We start from the raw sequence: 12,400 nt of genomic DNA, 5'->3' as shown, positions 1-12,400 counted from the left end.
CTCTGCCTCTGTCATACAAAAGGGTTGAACTGCTGCAACCGTGACCTCGTTGCAACCGTGACCTAGTCAGAGAATAGAAGGGATGCCTGTTTATTTCCGCTTGCCATGGGGGCTTCTGTGCAGAACTAGTTTTAAAATAGCGGTTTCAAAGTGATAATTTGAAATAGGAAAGTGGAGGCCCCATGTATAAAGTAGCAGAAATTGTATGAAGGCTGTTATTACATTCTATTTAGTGCTCCGTACTTTGTCGCTCTCTATGGCAAAAGAGAAGCTTCCCGGTCTTTATTTCAGTTCATTAAAATAGCTCATTGTGGATATATGGGCATTATCAAAGGCTAAATAGGTAGAGAGTAGCAACTCTACTTCAGCACCAAACAGGCAAACAGAACTGCACCGCAGCTGTGGCAACAATGGAAGGCAACTGTTCCACAAACAAGGCCATGTGTTCAGGGCATCCATTAGGGTGCTAACGCTAACACTGGGCATCCGTAAGGGTTCAGGGTGCTACACTAACCCTGGGCATCCATAAGGGATGAGGCACTACACTAACAATCAACTGGAGACTTCACTCACTGCCTTGCACAACAGACAGACTGAGGAAGTCATTCGTCCCCAGGGCCATTGAACTGTTCAATGCTTCACTTAAAGGAACACGCCACCCAATGTCAGTAGTAATATATGTTCTTACCTTAACTTTCACGAGTTGAGTCATACCTCCTCGCGTGTCGGTACGTGCACTCAAACGCTCTGGTGCGTGGCGTGAATGTGTTAGCATGTTGCTATGCTAGCGGGCTCAGACGTAGCCAGACGTAGAAGTGATCAAAAACATCCACGTTTCCCCGACTTAAATACAGTTACACAAGTAGTTGATTAAAATGTCTACGGTCAAACAACATGAAACGTGGCAATTTACCAAGCGAATAAACAGGAGAACTACAATGTGTAGCGCAATAGCACTTGGGAGTACTTCGACCTAGCGTAGTAATATTAATTAACACCTAATTGTAGATCCTATCCACCACAGAGTTTAGAATCATGCTTGATCGACGCCTCAGCCTCCCATCTGAGCGAGAGAGAGGCGCACACACACTAGAGATGCGCTGATGGGCTATTATTTCAACCATAACTGCATAGCAAAACTTATCATCCATCCGCCATCCATCAGCACCAAAGTTTTTTGACCAATTTTCAAAACCGCACCCGCCCACCATCCGCTGGTTGTTTTAATGTAGCCTATGGGTGATGGAGCGCTGCTGACGTGAGGCTAGAAAGACTGATCCAATGCAGCAAATATATTAAAAGGCTAAAGTCCTACATTGGCTATGTTGTAGTCTATCCCCAGAATATCAGCAGCAAACTCAGTCTCTGTCTCGCAAAACAGTCTCCAAATAAAACGCACATCGGCATGTTGCCTATTCTGCCAGCTTGTGCAAATATATCATCCAAAATGCTTGATTGCATTGCATTCTCCACATTTTTAGCTAAATTTTCATGTACCACATCAGCATTTTTGTTCAGTGAATCTTTTGTAAATTGCTTTACAATAGCGTCGGGCCCTGTCAGCAGCCTTCGGCTTGCCTTTTGCCACTATTCACTCCTTGTCTTCTGATGTCATTTCTGAATCATCTACAGATGTTTACACACATTCACCTCCCTAAACAGAACCAACTTCACGTTGACTTCAACCTGTGTTATATCCTAGATGGCTGGGTTATTTTGTTTCGATATTAGCCTATATATAAAACACTAGTAATGGTAGCCTACCATTCAGGGAATAGGCATTTAAAAGAGAGACAGAGAGTGATATGACTCAGAAATGACATCGGGCGATGGCAGTGCAAGATGTTCAGAACGTAAGAGCTAAAACTTCTACAAACTCAATAACATCCACAGCGGAAAAAGAAGGTAAGAAAAGTAGTCGTATAAAATGAATTGCGATGTCTGTCTGAAAAAGACGCGCTCTCTTCCCGTGCAGTCAAAATGAATGGGAGTCTTCAGAACAGGCTTGTCATGGTGTCACCCTGACATGACAGTGCGTAAAGTAGCCTATAATGTGTATGACTTGTTATTTTATCAAGGATTTCTTTCTTTTTGCAAAAAATAAAGTACAATAGGCATTAATTAGTAGGCCAGCAGCATGTTGAAATTATGTGGCAAATTGCGTTTTTTTTTACAATGATAAAATTGTAAAAGGACGTGACCGAAGCTGAGGCAAGCCAGGCAATAGGTCTATAGGCCCGACGGTAATTGTAAAGCAATTTACAAAAGATTCACTGAACAAAAATGCTGATGTGGAACATGAACATTTAGCTAAAAATGTGGAGAATGCAATGCAATCAAGCATTTTGCAGCACAAGCTGGCAGAATAGGCAACATGCCGATGTGCGTTTTATTTGGAGACTGTTTTGCGAGTTTGCTGCTGATATTCTGGGGATAGGCTACAACATAGCCAACATAGCCATAGGACTTTTAATATATTTGCTGCATTGGATCAGTCTTTCTAGAACAGGCAAGAGCTTTCTAGCCTCACGTCAGCAGCGCTGCATCACCCATACATTAAAACAACCAGCAGATGGTGTTTTGAAAATTGGTCAAAAAACTTTGGTGCTGATGGATGGCGGATGGATGATAAGTTTTGCTATGCGAATGTAGCGGGACCAGGTTACCAATTAGAATTTGAAGTGTCGACTATGCCACCCAGGGGACCTAAGTCACCCTTAGGAAAAGATGGATAAATACACTGGATAGCCTAAACAAAGGATACCAGAACATAAAGCCCACAGGTTCGTGCAAGGATGAAGCAGAGACAGGATTCTATGACAATAATAAATAATTTCTTTATTTTTCCTCTCAAAGTTAAGCTACAAGACAGTAAAAGCCGTACAAAGCACTCAGATGGAAATGGGGCAGCAACACACACTCAGAACTGGTTTGGTTAGAGTAGGCCTACTGGTTCTTTGGGTATAAGAAAACACATAAACTAGGAGGGAGGGCTTACCGCAGGGAGGCGATCTGGAAGAGGGGTCAAAGAGACCACACGTGAACACTGCACACTGCACACCAGTGGGCAGCCGTGGCCCACTGGTTAGCACTCTGGACTTGTTGCCGGTTCGAGCCCCGACCAGTGGGCCACAGCTGAAGTGCCCTTGAGCAAGGCACCTAACCACTCACTGCTCCCCGAGCGCCGCTGTGGTTGCAGGCAGCTCACTGCGCCGGGATTAGTGTGTGCTTCACCTCACTGTGTGCTGTGTTTCACTAATTCACGGATTGGGTTAAATGCAGAGACCAAATTTCCCTCACGGGATCAAAAGAGTATATATACTTATGCTTATACACCAAGGTGACACTACACTGCACTGACGGTGAGACTGCCGAGAGTCTCCACTCCTGAAACAAAAGAAAAGGGGTAAGACACAGCAAAACCCACACCGGTTATACAGCATATGACCCAGGCCTCTATGGCCGATAGACGTCCCCTTCCGTCTGATTAGGCGGTTATAAAACACAAGTGGGATTACACAGACAGATACATTCAGCACAGCAAACCAATACACCCTCAAACAGGCACAGCAAGGCACGTTAGGAAGAAAGCACTACAAATACCCAGGCAGATGAAACGGTGTTAGGCGCCAAGACATGGGGGGGGAACATGCCGCCAATGGGGTTTCACAAAAAGGACAAAGAAACTACAGAGACAAAACAAACAAAATATATGACATACACAGAATGAGGAAACTACACAAACCCAAACAAAACTAACCAAATAACCACATAAACGGACTTACACACACACATACACCTACACATGCACCCCACACCTCACAATTACGCATGCACACACACACACACCCAGTCAATCAATGGCACCACACAATCACGCATGCAGACCCTTTACCACGCTGAGGACCTGGGCACACGTGAAGGACGCAGATCAAAAGGCAGTTGTATTATAGTTCACTGTAAACAAAACAGCAGTCAGTGGGAGAAGGAAGCCTCAGTTACTTGCAGTGAGCAGGCCACCTGTGCAACAGAGGTTAATGGAGACACATATAAGCACATATGTGTAACAATGGGTATCCGTAAGGCTAAGGGGTGCTACGCTAGCCCTGGGCATCCGTAAGGGTAAGGGATGCTACGCTAGCCCTGGGCATCCGTAAGGGTAAGGGGTGCTACGCTAGCCCTGGGCATCTGTAAGGGTAAGGGGCGCTATGCTAACCCTGGGAATCCGTAAGATTAAGGGGCACTACGCTAGCCCTGGGCATCTGTAAGGGTAAGGGGCGCTACGTTAACCCTAGGCATCCGTAAGGGTAAGGGGTGCTACGTACATTAACCCTAAGCATCTCTGCTCATTCTGGATGGACGGTAGAAGGACATGACAAAAAAAAAAAACAACAGTAATAGTAGAGGAATGCAAAGATGCAAAGATGATGGTCACCCTCAACAACAATACACACACACACACACACACACATACATTCAGAGAAACACACACACAAGCACACACGCCTATGTCCAGCATGTCATCATCCTTGCCAGTGTATTACGGTAGGAGAGCGTGTTAGTGTGTAACCTCAGTCTGTTCCTCCCACCGCTGCTCTGGACTCTGGTCCACGGGCTGTTTAAAGCTCTGCTGGGTTTGATGTCTCTGCCCAGCTGGACGCTGGCTGGAGGCTGAGGTAGATCTGTTCCAGCAGAACCTGCACACGCACACACACACACATACATACACACACACACGCGCGCACACAAACAAACACACACACACGCACACGTGTGCACACACACACACACACACTCTCGCTCTCTCTCCCTCTCTCTCTCACACACACACTCACAGGTACACATACATACACACACACAAGTACACACACACACAAGCTCTAGCTGATGAATTCATGGCTATTTGGTAGTTGTGTGTGTTTTTGGGAGTGTGTTGCCCTGAGTCCATTAATACCTCATAATGCAAGTATAGTGAGGGCCTGTTTGGAATCAATGGGCAGGGCTCAGCAGGAGAAAGTAAACGAGATAGCACACTCACCTACTGTGATATTCACCAGATCAGGCACAGGGAATGCTGGGAAGCAGTAAAGACTCAAGTGGATACACACAAACTCTCTCTCACACACTTTCTGTCTTTCTCTCTCTCTCTCTTCTTCTTCTCCTTCTTCTTTTGCATACCATATTTAATCAATGCCTTTTTTCTCAACAATTCATGTTCTGTTTTGTTTTAAATCAAAGTACTTTCTTATAGAATAAAAAAAAAATGTTTTGCATATTAGATACAGACAGCAAGGTTTTTATTACTTTGAGTTTGATGAGATTTCACGATCGTGAGACAATTACAGTGGATACTGAATTAAAATTCTTCGTTAATACTGTATATTCTTTGTTAATATATAAAGGTTACTATCTGCTGCAGCTGGCATGTATTGTTCTAACAGCGTTTTTTTTTTTAAATATTCTCCGAGGACTTGTGATTGACAAACACTCATGCTCACACACACACCAAACCATAGACTGTATATACAACTGGACAGTGTGCCGTCTGTTAAGAGTGATGCGAGCGTTAGTCCAGAGCCCCCTGGTGGCTGGCTGCAGTACAATGTGTAACTCCGCCCATCCCCATGTATTTCAATGGCCAAGAAGTCAACTCTCCGTGTCACTTTTCTCACCTAAAACTATTTTTGTATCTACAACTTTTTATTCGAAAAAATAGTTTTCAAGATGCTTCAATACACACAATTTTTCTTTTCTCGCTGATTTTTTTTTTTAATGTTATATTAACAAATCTAAAAAGGGCGTGTTTACACCTATGATTGACAGCTGGCTGGCTGCAGACACAACCACATCATCACTCCCTTTTAACGACACCAGATTTCGACACATAATCTAACCTAAGTGTTGCTGTTATTATCATTAGGCTATATCTTATCAGACCAAATACATATTGATAGTCATACATTGTGTAGTTGTTTGTAAGAGACATCGTTGTTAGTTGTGACAGATTCTTTGTGAAAAAAAGATATGTGCTGTTCTTTCGTAGATGCTAAGTATATTAGCTCATAGCATGCTAAATCATGCTAGCATTAGCCAGTTAATAGGTAAAGTAAAAGGGCTCTGCTATATTGATCCGAAGTTACGTTAGCCATACTCACCATCATTTAGGCTACAGTCCTACTTGTTTCAAATGGTTTAACGTAACCAGTGATTGCCGCCATCATCGCTGCAACTTCATTTGAACACACTTAAGTCACTGGGAGAAGGCGATGTTAAGTTTCATTAACGTTAACTCTTGCTTAGTTTTGCATGAATGGCAACAAACGTCACCTAGCCTGCTAGGTCGACATCCTCGGTTTGACCACTTATTAATTAGCCGACAAATAACGTTATTTGGTTTTTAGTGAACACATATTAGACTTAACGTGAGGAGGGATTCAAAGTTACAAATGGCCAATTTGCTTAGTATGCTCAGAACAGCGGTATCTGAAAATGCTGAGTTAAGGTATCATTGTTACCTGCAATTGCACTGCTGGAGAAGCATTTTGCATTGGTATGATTTGATCAGGTCTTGCCAGTGATGTGTAAATCCTCCCGTAGATGTACCCCATTTCAAAATATGTCTAAATTGAAAACTGTGACAACTCATTGATAGGCTCTCTCAATATGTCTAATCGTATGCCTCTAACCACAGGCTTGCTAGTCTTTCACCAGAGAGGGTGCTCCATTAGGCTATAAATCAAAAATGTAATATTGCAGCCTTCATGTCAGCTGTAAAAATATGAGAACATGGACCTACTACATCAGGATACTCTGTAAACATTTTACACATAATCAGGAAGCTACTTTGCTGTTCAGTGTGTGATGTGTTAAAGTTGTACTACATTTAAAGAAACTTATTTTTATTCTTTGTTTCAATTGCACAAGAAAATACCACATTATGATGATGATGGTTATGGTTACGCTTTTGTCCAAAGCGACATACAAATACAAAACAATAGAATACTTAAAACAGGGATCAATCAAAAGCCTAATGAAATAAACAATGATAATGAGGAGGGGAAAGCAATAATAAGTAATAATGTCCATTCAATCAATAATATAATAACATGGTAAGACTACATCAAGGAGAATATCAATAATACACAATGTCAAATCAACAGCCTAATGAAAATAAAACAGTACTACTGCATACAAACCACGCATAAGTGCTTAAAAGACCAAAAACTATCACAAGAACGAAGAGCACTGGGCAACTCATTCCACCAACATTGAACCACTGAGGGAAAAGTCTTGAATTTGACCCAGCGTTTAAGACTGGTCGACACAACAGAGGCTCATCAGAAGACCGCAGTGGGCGGTTGAGGATTTACATCTTGATCATTAAATTAATAACCAATAATTATTCTGATATTACTATTCTTCTAACTTCTACATCTTTGTGAAGGCTACTGTTAAATACTAAGCAATGGCCTCTGACTTTTAAATACCAAAGCAGTTAAATGCAGTGGTATAGTCTACATGATACACAGGACTACACAGTAAACCCATTTAAAAAGTATCATCATCTCAGTGTACCCATTTAAAATAGGCAAGGATACATATTAAATAACATTTGGGGTTGCTCACAGTATACCCACCACTACAGCTAACTAGAATACACCACTGGTTAAATGGCGCATTGCAATTTACAATTTCGTGTGAGTTCAGGGGCATACAGAAAGTTGAAGTTTGGGTGACATCAATAAAGAACATAGAAACAAAGTGATGTGTACAGGCTCAAGTATGAATAATGTCACATTAACAGAAGGTTCAGAGCAGCGGCAGACCTTTTTTGGTGCCACGTAAGTTATTGAAAGCCATGTGTTTTCAGAACGTAGTGCTGCTGTGCCATGTCCCATGTATAAGGGGCTTCAGGTTGATTGAGTGACAGTGGGTGATGATGTCAGGGAGATGGATGTCAGGGGATTTAGAGAAAGGGGGAGGACATGCCACCTCAGACCACCCCAGCCAAACCACTTCACGTAAGCATACCGATGTAGACCATGGAGACCACCTTGCCGCCACCTCCAGTACATTCAGCCATCACCCATACCTCATCTGCAAAAAAGGAAAGTTACAATAAAGTTAGTCAGACAATTTTACAACATTACAAAGCATCTAATCAAGCACTCAACACCACTAGTAATACCAATTAATTAAATATATGTGTGCAATAAACTTCTCAGCCCACCTAATGTTAACTACACATTTAAATATGCGGTGTGAATGTTATTAACTTGTGTCAGCTTGAAAAATAACGTTATCAGTATGACTGATCATGGACGTTAGATGACAAACTAAGGTGTTTCTTTCTCAAATGTTCACCGATATTGCTGGGAAGTAACTGGTTCTTGGCGTAGTGTTAAATGCAGGCGTTTCATTTATCGATCATTCACTTATGCGGTCTACTACCGACCTACCGATCTATTTTTTACAGTCTATGCTACCGACCTACCATCACAGAAGTAGCTCTAACGGAGGTGTCTTTATCGTTAACGTTAGAAAAAATGCAACGCTGGCACATTAACATGACAGGTTGATAAGGTCCATGCTTCACATTACGTTAACGTTAACTTACGTTGCTTTATCACATCATAACTGTACTGACTGTCTAGTGTTAGTAATCCCCATGTACAGTCAATGGTTACTTCATGTTGAGATGGCATACATTAAGATTGAGATATTTGAAAACAGCAAAAACTAATAAAACCGAGTAAATCATGCATCGACTGTTACGGGGCTGTGTGCTAATCATCACTTCAGCGACTAACTTAGCCTACCGTTGCCGGTAGCGTTAATGTAGCTGCTAGCGTTAGCATGTAATTGCTGTCCGTATTTCTGTTGTTAGCTCATTAGTATTCACCATACTAAATTGTCACAGTCTATAATCAACATAATAAGCCCTCTTAGACGTATTTAAGAACAACAATAGACAAAAAAACGTTTCAGTTGATACGCAACACTTACCAGACAAGAACAAACCGAAAATTGTTGTTTGTACTGTTTAGCTAACTCACAGCCGCAAAATTCATCCAGCCAGCTAGCCTTGGCGAGTGAAATTCGACCTCATTATATACCTGCGTTGTGGAAAGGAGAAGGGGGCGGGTTTCACTCGACAAGGGGCGTGTTTAACTCGCCGAGTGGGCGTGCCTGACCGCGACTCCTCTTCACTGCGCATGCTTCAACTTCTGCTGCGCAGCCGCACTTCAAATTGGTTGCAAATTTTCCAAGATGGCGTCGCCTCGGCGGCTTCAATTCCATAGAACACTGCTGAATGCAACCACACTGTCCAGTTCTATATATACAGTCTATGCACCAAACTTTTTGAAGTCGTTAGAATTTCAGTCATAGAGGCAGTGGTTATTATTCTTCGTCGATGATAACAGGTTTGTCCCAAGCACCTGCTTATTTCTATATGTGTGTCACGATCCTGCCCTGGATCTCTAGATCCAGGTTCATGTTTGATGTTTCTTGTGTATTATGTTTGTGCCCTGTAGTGGTTTGTCTTTGTATTTTGCCATGTCTTCTGTTCCTTGTAACTTCCTGTATCATGTACCATGTATTCCTTTATTTACCCTTTTCATGTGCTTTTGTTACTTCCTGTGTTCTGAACCATGTGCTGCTTTGTTTACCCTGGTCATGTGCTTTTGTTCTTTGTCTCTGCCCCTCACCTGAGCCGTGTTCCCTAATTATTGCCTTGATTGTTTTCCACCTGTGCCTTGTTAGTCTTGTTAAGTGTTGTGTATTTAAACCCTGTCTTGTGTGCTTTGCTGGATTATTTCGTCTCTTGTCAGGTTTGTGCCATGTTCCTGTCAGTTATGCTATTGTCAGTCTAAGAGTTTGTGTTCTAGTTTAGTTTTCTGAGAAGTTTATGTGTGAAAGAAGACACATTAAATTCTTGTTTAAGTCCACTTCGGTTTCACGGAGTCTGCATTTGGGTCCAATTTGCAACCCTGACCTGCTGGTCGTGACTATATGCTTATTCATCTGTGGCACTTCAGGTTTTCTCCACTGTTTCTTAGTTTCAATTGAGTATGTGCCTCAAATGCATATGCATTTTTTCAGTCCTCTCAACACGGTGATTTCACATCTTGTTTGCTTTAAGACTCCAACTTCATTGATGCAAGGTTGCGGTGTTAGCCTCCGTCTGCTTAAATCGTCACATGAAAGGGAGGCAATGTCTTGCGTGTGTCTCATGCTGTTAGTTCTCGGTGGAAATGATGGCGAATGTGTTTTTTCAGAGATGAGGGTGAATATGGAGACAGATGTTGCTCTCCTTCAACAGTGACACAGGGGTTACTGTCGTATTTTTAACTGTCTGTCGTGTGCTCGCCAGAATGTCCGCAAACTCTGGAGAAGTCACCATATGCCGAGTTCAGAGGCGACTGCTGAGCTTGTCCGGTTTTGGGGAAACTTCACCGCTACCCAATTTCTGGCAACTCGTTCTTCTGATCCTTTCATCATTTATGGGGTGATTTTGAGATAAACAAACTGTCAATCAACACCTTCACAATCATACTAAGATAAGTAGACTACCTCAACCCAGATGCTGAGGAGCAGCCCTATAAACCTCACAGGAGTCTCCCTATTTTTAACACCTATCCCTTCCGTTTCATAATATCTCCCCTCATTGTAATTCTAAAATCAAATGGGCATTTTCTGTTTTGTGTGTGTGATTACTTTTACTTTAACTTTAACGTCATGGGACCTGGAAACCTATTGTTACTCTCCGTTGCTCTCACACACACACACAATGTTTGGACTTCTCAAACACCTCTCTATACATTTTGTATGTTTTACGTTTTAGACATTTTAAAACTAATTAAAAGTAATTTCAACATCCAACCATAAACCTATTGATATGTGGTTAAGGGCATTATGGGGAAGGTGGCATTTAAGGTAGGTCATTCGTCGCTCGGAAAATCTCCCTTTTTTTTCACCACCTAACATTGACACATATGTGAGGGGCAGATTAATATTTCCACAGCACTAATCACTGGCCATGATTAAAAATGCAAACGGGTGTTTACGGGTAGTCACTGTCAGACTATGAGTGGATATATTCCACAATTCAACACAAACCATGCACTTAACCTAAGCAGTTCACATTTTCCCTTCTTCCGTTTCCTTTAATGCATTAAAGGCAGGTCAGACCCACACAGCAAAGCAAAATCAGTTATGTAGCGTGAGTACACAATTAATTTTTCACAGTGGCATAAAATCAATACACACAACCTATGGAGAATATCATAAATAAAATAAATATAAAATAAAAGAATGAGGTAAAAAAAACAATGTTGATACAACGCAAAATAAAAACAGGATGTAAGGTTGTTTGTTAGGATAGTCTGGTGAGGAGGAGCAGACATTCTACTCTGCATACAGATGCCGTTGTTTTTGTCCTGGGGTGGAAGACGTGAGGAAATGTGGTGAGGAACGGTTGAGCTTCTGTGAAGTGAATCAGTGAGTGTGTGTGTATGAGTGAGTCTCTCTCTCTCTCTCTCTCTCTCTCTCTCTCTCTCTGTGTTTTACCTTCCTGTGGTGTCACTAAGAAGCACATGAGCTGCTTCTAATCACCTGAAATCCTACACAGGTGTGACTCATTTCACACACACACACGACCATAGTGGCTTGTTTACTGCTCTAGCACAGAAGATACACACCTCCTGGAGAGATCGAAAGACAGTAGCCTACTCCATAGCAGTCATTAAAGTTTGGGCACAGGATGTCTGTAAAACACACACACACACACACACGGATGTCAGTAAATCCATTTGACTGTAGGCCTGGTTGACTTATTCAGTGACTTTATTGGTACATTGGTGGCCATTGATGGCCAAAGCCTTGATGCTGGTCTGTCTCTCTCTCTCTCTCACACACACACACACACATTTTAGGTTGGATGTGTGTGAAACCATTTAACTTCGGGTCTGGCTGTGTGTTTTCTTTCTTAGATGCTCAAGGCTGTCCTTACGCCTCAGAGTCCCTTATTTAGTATTAATACAATTTCACAACAAATGACTGTTTACATAATGACTTTTTCCCTGGCTGAGCCTAATTTGGCAATTAATTCACTTCTAACTGCCAAATAATTGTTTTGATTCTGTGAAAGTGGTGCAAAGAAAAACAGAAACACTATAATCTGAAGAAAGGGAAAAAATTATCCATTATCCTTGGACCACTTACAGTAGGCTGGTGAATTTCCTTTTTTCAGTCAGTGCAAAAAGGGGGTGTGATGGACAGAAATCCTTCAAGGAGGACGGAGGGGCATGAAGCAGGAGTGGCAGCACACCTGGCGTTTAAGCCAGCAATTTCATTAATGACGCGCGCGTGACAGCCTGGACAAAAGGAGACGGAGATG

This window comes from Alosa alosa, chromosome 23 (assembly GCF_017589495.1).
Source record: "Alosa alosa isolate M-15738 ecotype Scorff River chromosome 23, AALO_Geno_1.1, whole genome shotgun sequence".
Lineage (NCBI taxonomy): Eukaryota > Metazoa > Chordata > Actinopteri > Clupeiformes > Clupeidae > Alosa > Alosa alosa.
Note: the sequence above shows the minus strand (reverse complement) of the source record.